General features: G+C 49.3%; 1 protein-coding gene across 3 annotated transcripts in view; it reads left to right on the plus strand.

The window, feature by feature from the left end:
- Positions 1 to 8,607, plus strand: part of LOC128872459 (homeotic protein antennapedia) — a 301,598-nt gene that overhangs the window by 181,250 nt on the left and 111,741 nt on the right. The gene's annotated exons all lie outside the window — the stretch shown is intronic.

An 8,607-nucleotide genomic window follows, 5' to 3' on the forward strand; every position in this document is an offset into this window, starting at 1 on the left:
CGCGAGCTTAGGAGAATCTAGAGAGACAGACCAACCGGTTCGCGACTTTGGCGGCCGCCATCTTCCCCTCTCCGTTTGTCTCTTTCGCCTCGCGTGAGAACCTGCTCCCTATATACCCACCTTTCTACTCTCTGGGCTACTCTGCTCGAGAGTTCCGCTTGCGAAATTTTTTACCCCGCAACGTAACGGGGGGAGAATGGTCCTCGAAAATTCTTCCACTTGGTCTGGACGTTCCGCAAGGGTCAAACATCCTGGTCACTGTGTCTCCATGCCATCGAATACTTTCTTCTCCAGTGGAATTCAGGAGAACGGAAAGAAATGGTAATTAGGCTAAGGATTCTTCTGTATTCATCCTTTTCCAAGGACATGCATCCAACGAAATTCATCTAAATCCTTGCTTGGGAGTATAACACCGAATCGAATAAGATTTTACATAAACGTAGATATCGATACACACCTGTAACAGTATACATACGAATGAAACGATTAACTAATAGCAGTCGATACATTCGAGGAGTCGTAGAACGCGTCGGCGAATCGAGGAAGATTTATGAAACGCTTGACCGTCGCGCAGAGGAAGAGGCGCACGCACGATCGTCTCGGATTAGCAAACGATGCTCGTAACGTAGAATGAGTTATTATCTGATTAATTCAATTATACGAACACGGTGTTTTAAGATGCGTGAAGTTTTTACGGTTCGGGAACTGCAATGCTACGCGTTCTACCGCAGTTGTAATTCATTCCGGTTTATTTTTGCATCAGAGCTTTGCTTTCCTTCGGCTGCGAATTTAATATTTATTTATCCCACGGCTTTATCATCCTGTTAATTCCTCTTTCTCGGAGACACCACAATTGGTCGCCAACGCGTGTGAAATAGTAGCAACTACCGAGTTTTATGCTACGAAGCTATACACCTTATCTGCGTTTTGCTCGATAAAAAAAGTTGCATCTGAAAATAACCATTCGTGTAATCGATTGCACAATTGCTTTAGCTAGATGATACCGTTTGCTAATGACCGTCAGATTGTAGAATTCTAAATTTATACATACTCGTTGGCTTTAAATCAGGAGATGTTGAATTCTACGGGACGTTCGATAATTTTCCAATTATCCGGACGAATGACAGCGAGTGCCGCGTCTGAGGAGTGCGGCGGTGGCTATCATCCTGATTTATTATACCTCGCGCGCGTGATAAACTAACGAAGAACCGTTCAGGATAATTTCCAGTTAAACGTACGCAGGGTTGGTGTTTCGCCATCAACCGGTCGAAAGAAGGTCAGGTACGAGAAGAACACCGTTTCCTACATCGCGATTATCATTGCCCTCGTTACGCGATAACAACGCGGTCAGAACGAAGCAAGAAGTTCGCAGCCACTTCGCGTGGTGAATTCCAGCGTGCGCCGCACGTACGCGAAGGTAATTAAAGGTGCGTAACGCGTGCAAGAATTGTCCGTGGCTGAACACGTGTCTTTGTGTGCATCGTCCGTTTAAACGGGAGCACATGGTGGCACGGCCTGTGGTGCGGAATAATCTGTAGTGGACCTTCGATCGAGAAACGCTATTTTCTTCCAAGAAAAATAGAAGAACCCGAGGAAAAAACGTATCGCGACTGTTAAATGTCAAGGATACCTGGAACTTACAAATGGGGATTCCTTACACGTAGCGAAGGTTCACGTTTAATATTTTAACGATTGATGCTTCGTTTACACGTCTTTTTTACCAGATTGTCGTCACTTGTCACCTGAACTTTGACAACAATAGTCGCTATCTGTCGGATGTCGTTGATCCACGAAGTCGTTCTTCGTACAAACTGTAATCATTACGACAAATCCTTCTCCGAGAGACGTGACAACGACCTATCTTGTCCTATCTATGGTACGTCCACATACCAAGGTTCTTACCGACCCGCGTATTACCATGACTCATACGTTCCCGTGATTCGCTCCTTACCAGCCTCTGACTTCTTCGAGCTGCTACCGCATTCATTGCTAAACATTACCAACGATAACTTTTTATTACTCTTATCCTGTTACTTTGGTCAACTGTTACGCGTTACATAGGCTACAGTTACTAGCCTATATATTTCATGGACTCTATTCCTTTGTACACAATTGTATGACATTAAAGACGTGTAATCGTTATTTAACGCGGTCGCATCCGGAAGGCGACACGCGACGGCGGAGTTCTCGAAGCGTCGGTTATTCTCGTCGCGGCGGGATCCCCGCGCGCGCGCTAATCTGCCAACGCATTGGCCTATCGCGGCTGCCTCCATGGCCAATCATGCCACGGGGATCACGAGAATCCAACCGGCATAAATCAGAATGGATGACGAGAGCCTCGGCCGGTTGTTCCAGCTAAAGGGATTTTCTAGGTCGCGAGAGCGGAGCGTCCCATCGGGAGCTGCCCGCGCCGTCGTCCTGCGCGGATTTCCACCGCGTGGAAAAGAATCGAGCCGAGAAAGTTCGTGATTAAAATCCCATCGGACGATGTCGCGCGTGCCGCGCACAACCGCAGATTACCGACCGATTCGCTTCTGGAGGGCTTACAGTGGCTGCCCGGTGATTCATGGGCGCGTTTAATTTGCACGCGGCGCGTTACCTTGCTTCGGAGAGACTCGCGTTGCCAAGGGAAGTGAAGACGCTCCGCTGGCGAGCCTACCGCCCGATCGAGCCACTTTTACCGTTTCCTGTGAATTCCTGCCAGAACTTGCCGAGCACCGTTCCGTTGCCGATACCGCGTGTTCTGCCTTAGGAATCCCGAGTTCAGGAGTTTGCGCTCGTGAAACTGGCAAGAGCAACGGTGTTGCGCGACGCGGCCCACCTGGACGTTCCGTTCGATGCGTGGTTGGAACTCGGCAACCGTTTGTCAACATTCGCCAGCTGTACTCTAATTACCTGGTCTCCGAACTCCGTAATTCGGTGCATTCCTCTCGCGATGGTCCGTGGTAGATGCTATCGGATTTAACGACGTGTTCCGTGGGACAAGTTGCTTTTTGTGTTTTCGAGTTTGAAGGTTAGCGCCGATCGGTGGCGGCGAGTTACCCTTGAACTTGTTAAAACCTCGTTGTTAAAAGTGTCGCCGGAATTCCGAGGTAACTTGTCGAGTCTAGCGGCAACGCCGCCATTACTTAGGCCTGTAATTACTGAATCTACATCGTCAAACTTGTCAACAACCGTGTCGACGCTTTATCGAAACGGTGCCAAGCCTATTATGCGTGGTCTTTGGGTACGTTATTTCTTTAGTACACTGTGGTCGAAATGTGAGGTTTCAGTGCTATTAAGAGACTACCAAGTACACTGCCAGCATGTCAAATGTAGGATAATGCCTAATCTATCGTGGATACAAAATAATCTCACAAGAAAATGTTGGAAGGTTCGAGGGGGCCTATGACTATTGCTTTATTTTTCTGAACTAAAAATTTAGAAATACAAAATGGTGGATCCAATATCCCAGACCAAAGTGCGATGTGACTGGATTCGGATGAAACTCGGGGTTTTTGGTAATTTTAAGATATAAGATCTCACCTTGTTAGAACAGCACAGTGGATATACGTACTATCGTTGTTATCAACGTTAACGACGCCCAGTCCGGATAATACCGGGACGATTACATCTGATCGTTCGTAGCTTATCCTCCAAGCAGTGTCGTAATATCGAGATCCAAGGAGCAGGGTGCTCCGCGCGTGTCGCACTGACAAGATGCAAAGTACGCTGGAACCGTCGTCCACCTGTTCGAGGGTTTGCTATCAACATTAACAACACCCAGCCGAAGTAGTACCAGGCCAATTACATCTCGGCGTTCGTAGATCATTCTTTTAGCAACGTTCTAATAACCGGACCCGAGGGAGACCGTTGCACGCGTAGCACGGCTGTGCCGCGACGCGGGTTACACGGGGACCTCGTCCACCTGTCCACGGAACGAGCGAGGGACGAATATTAACCGCATCCCGCATAGGACAGTGTATCACCGGCGAGATTATTCGCAAGCTGGGCACACGTGTAACGTGTAAACGCGTAAGTGTTCCGTACACAGCCATCGCCGATAGGTTGGCCGAGGTACATCGGGAGCGCGCGCGCAGAACGGTCCTGTGGGTTTCTGTTAGCAGTTAGGTTATGTTCACCTGCCTGGACGATCGGTCCGTAACCGGCTCGGCAGCATGTCACCCTCTTGCGCGGGTGACTCTATGCCTGGTTCCTTTTACTTTGCAGTCTTGTCACGCCTTCCCTTCCATGCCCGGCGGAGAATACGGCGGCGAGACCAGCGAGCGTCGCGAGGGACCTTAGGGAACGTTTACACCGATCGTCGACGTTTTTCGCGTTCGCGAGAATCTCACGCAGCCGCGAGTGAGACCGCCGACTGATAAGGCAAGCTCCCGGATGCGAGCATTCCATCTGCGAGCGATTTTTTTCGCGCGTATCCAGCGCGAGTAACTGAATGTAACGGGATCGCTCTTAAAGCCGGCTGTAGTCGGCGTAGCCATCGGGACGTTGGTCGATGCACGCTGGATAGTCCTCGGCCATTGAATTCTTTTACCACTTCTACTTTGGGCGTTTGAGTCCTTTGTTTACCTCAGGATTTTTGTTGAATGCTTGAGAGACACTAGTAATCATTCGAGATTGTCAAAATCTCTATAGGCTGAGTTCTCGAACTAGCTGCGCAGCGCTTCCAGTCGCTCCCTTTCTCTAACCCTCCCTTACTTTCTAAACCCTCTACATCTCGCTTCATTAGCCTTCCGTTGACACACAGATACCCCACGAACAAAACTTATCGTGTTCCGTAATACACTTTATGACGCATGCTTTACAACAACGCTGCTAAGATTGTCGTCGAGACAGCGGGCGCGAGTATTACCAGGGTGAGCAAATTGCGATCGTTGATGTGTCGTCATTCACAGAAGAACGCGGGTACCCCGTGCCCGGTTATAATTATCCTTTATTTAATTGCGTCCTGCGTGCCCTCTTGTCGCGTGAGAAACGTTTCATTTTTTATTCCTGCTCCGGAGTAGGAAATATGGCGCGCTATTTATGATCCGTGCTGTGTTCGCGGTAGCCGGCCAGCGTCTTCCGCGGCTGGCCGGATGCGCGCGGTTGCTCGCACGAAGCAGTCGGAGTTCGAGCACCGAAAAGCCACGATATATCTTCTGGGCTCCTCGGAGGATACGCGGAGACGAATATTGGCCGGTGGGGCCGTGATAAAATATCACCGTCGCACCGTCAACTTGCACCAACAAACGCCCTGGGTCGTTGTACTCGCTTCGAGACGGTAGCCAGCTCTCTTCCTCTCGAGTTTCGACGCAAACGTCGCGAGTATCCGGCCTTCTTTCTCGCGAAATCGTCTGGAATCGCGTGGACATCCGCCCTTTGTTACGAGTCTCCTTTTGCACTCGAGACCTTTTTTCCTTTTATTTGAGATTTGAAAATCAGGTCACCCTTCCCTCTTCGGCAATCACTTTATTGATTCTTCGAGTTCTAATGAGATTAAACTAATGTTAAAATCGAAAGCTTTGAAAGCAAAAGCAAAGATGCGCTTGCGCCGTGTATCTTTCAGCGTTGAATCGGATTCGATAATATCTCTGCATGCCTGTCGTTCCCTTTCCCGTGTATGGAGACAACGTATTTAGAAATTACGCACCAAAGCATTCACGTGGATGGTTCAGCGTGTGCGCGAGGAGTCGGAGAGAGCACACGCGTACCGGTTCCATAACGAGGATTACTTCATCCTCCTTGTCCTTCGAGGAGCCACCGACTCTCGTGGTTGTCCCAGCTTAGCTAACGCTCCCAGCTGCTAGCTATCGGAAAATAATAAACTACCGTGTATTTTGTTTGCGTTGCGTGTCGTCGATCGCCGATGGGAGTGGTGTTCCCGTCGGGATCGTAATGCATCGTTCGTAATCGTCACGGATGAAATTCGTAGGAATAAGAAGCGCATGGAACTAAAAAAAAATAGCGCTCGTTTGATGAAGCGATGTGTTTACCGAGTGTCTAATTTATACAACGCGTTGGAGCTTTCGATCCCTTAATCTTCACGCCTGTGTCCGACACGGACACGGACACGTTCGGCTAGTGTCGGTACTGATTTGTTTCACCCGTCCGAACGGACAATTTATTTCACGGTACTTTGTCTTGGAAATCATATTTTACACTATTACGCGCCTTCCGGAGCATAATGGTGGATGAATAATGACAACTTCGGTGGCCGTTTCTGCCTCCACGTTGTATCCTTGTTCAGCGATAGAGTTGCCCACGCGACTGTCTTAATTTTAACTTTCTAGTTATCCAAAAGCATAAAGTACATGTAACTCCTTTTTAGTAAAAATATATACGATCTCAGAGACTGCATTGCAAACGAATTTCCACAAGAACATTTTGTTCAGACTGGACAATAACACCGGTTATTTAAAACGTCAACGATAACAGGTGTTCGCATTTAAAATCCAGGCAGTCTAAACACCCTCGATTTCTCTAAGTCAGGGTTGTTACAACTTCCGGTACGAATCGCTAAAGATCTCCGAAGTCGAAATTCATCGTCGACGAAAGTTCGCAGAGTTTCTTTCGGCGGGCAACAAGACGTCCAGCCTCGTTTATCTCTCGAGTAGCCGAGCTAACCCGTTCCACGGCGTACATTCACCGGATCTTGCACACGCGCTCAATGGTCGTGACGAATAGTCCCCGAGGTTCCCGAATTCTTCCCGGTGGACCGTGGTTAGCAGTCGCAGAAGCCAAAGGTTCTCCGACGGGCTGAGAGGACGTAACTCATCGCCACGCCTCTGCAACGTAGCACGTTGCATGAAGCAGTGCTTCCTCCCTGGCTCGACGTACATACGTAACGCTCGCTCGGTCTGCGACAGCTGAGCCTTGCTATTCGCGTGTCCACGCGAGAACTTACTGTATCGACCGACACCCGACCGCGACGGCTGGTGGTCTGCGATTCCCTGTTCCGTGACCACAGCCAAAGAAACGAATAGACAAACTTTTCTGCCCTCGAGCCGATTTCGCGTCCCACGCGAATCAAGATAAAGCGCGAGGCTCATTCCGCTCTGGATGTCGTGTTTCCTTCGTCGACCGAATCGAGGTCTCGAAGGGGATCGATCAACGGCGAGTCGTGCATCAAAGGTTGGCTGGTCAAAATTATGTGGCTTTGATTGCTCGTGCCTGTGCTCGCGAGTGTAAATGTAGCTAAAGTGGAGACCCAGGAGGGTTGGAAACATTGTCAAAATTGTGCGATATAAATATTGAAAAATGGAAATTGCGTATCGTCCGATTCGCCGCGAAATTTTTTCCTCCGACCATGTCGCAACGGATGATCCAGTATCGTTTCATTGGTGTTATCGTGCCGCAAAGTTCAAACATAAAAAGAGGATAAATTTCGCGTGCACCAAGCTCGTACATTTGCTTCATATTCGTTCGACGCTCGATATTCAGATCACGGGCGCAGGGATACCCTCCTTTCTCTTCCATCTCTTTATTCGTGGGCCGTTTCCGTCCAACCGGCGCGCGTTCCTTCTCCATCGGCCGTTTCGCCGGCCTACCTCCTCTTCCTCTGGTCTCTTTCGTTCCGAAGGACGACCGCTCCGGGAGAATAAAGCCTATCCATACTCTCAATCTGTCAACCGACTCCCACCCGCGTACACGGCGCACATTGCGAATCAACCGTTGTTATGTAAATATGGAAAAGGTTGTTGATTCATGCATGAGGAGGGCATGAATCTCGTTGTCTTGTCCGACGAGCCGTGAAACTGATGCATTTGTATCGCTAGGCCCTCGATCCTCTCGCGTATTGTGCCGCGTTACGCTCGCGTACCTGTTTCCCGCGCGGTCCTACACACTTAACCATGTCGACAAGTGGAGTTATCCGTGGATTTTTTCTCCTCCGAAGAAATAACGCTCGCGAGCTCCGAGAGCTAGATTAAAACGCAAGCCAGCAACTTCGGATTCAAATTCCAACGGAATCGTTGAAAAACGATGACTCTTTCCTGCGACACTGCTTTGACTCTCTTCTACAGTTACCCTGGAAAACTACCAACCGAGAAATAAAATGTGTACCGACCGGATTACCAAGGTTCCGCCGCACTCCTATCACCCCGTTCAGGAATCGAAGTGGAAGAACGAACTTTCTGGACTTTACCGCGCTGAAAGGAACTTCGATATCGCGTTCACGTGTACCTAGAACTCCACACCTCGTGCACACATTTATTTACGGTCGTGGCGCGTTTCGGCGCGAGTGTACGCGCTGTTATGTCTTGTGTGCGGATACTCGCGACCAATAGACAGGGCTCCTACGGCCGTGCAAGGATATTCACGGACTCGCAATAAAGCATTTACCCACGCGCTGTGTATGCACATCTATCCTCATCCTCTGCCACGATATCGCTCGCGTATGCTTTCGTGCATACAATTGCATATCGTCCATCTTGGCCGCACATTGCAAATATGTATGAACCTGGCCTGTTCCTCGTGCCTCGAAAACGGCTGCTCGTGACGCTCGCTTCATATTCGCCTCCGGCGAGAACCTCGTTTCGGTAATCGTTGTAGTTTGCATCTCTCTCTCTCTCTCTCTCTCTCTCTCTCTCTCTCTCTCTCTCTCTCTCTCTCTCTCTCTCTCTCTCT

This window comes from Hylaeus volcanicus, chromosome 2 (genome assembly GCF_026283585.1).
Source record: "Hylaeus volcanicus isolate JK05 chromosome 2, UHH_iyHylVolc1.0_haploid, whole genome shotgun sequence".
Lineage (NCBI taxonomy): Eukaryota > Metazoa > Arthropoda > Insecta > Hymenoptera > Colletidae > Hylaeus > Hylaeus volcanicus.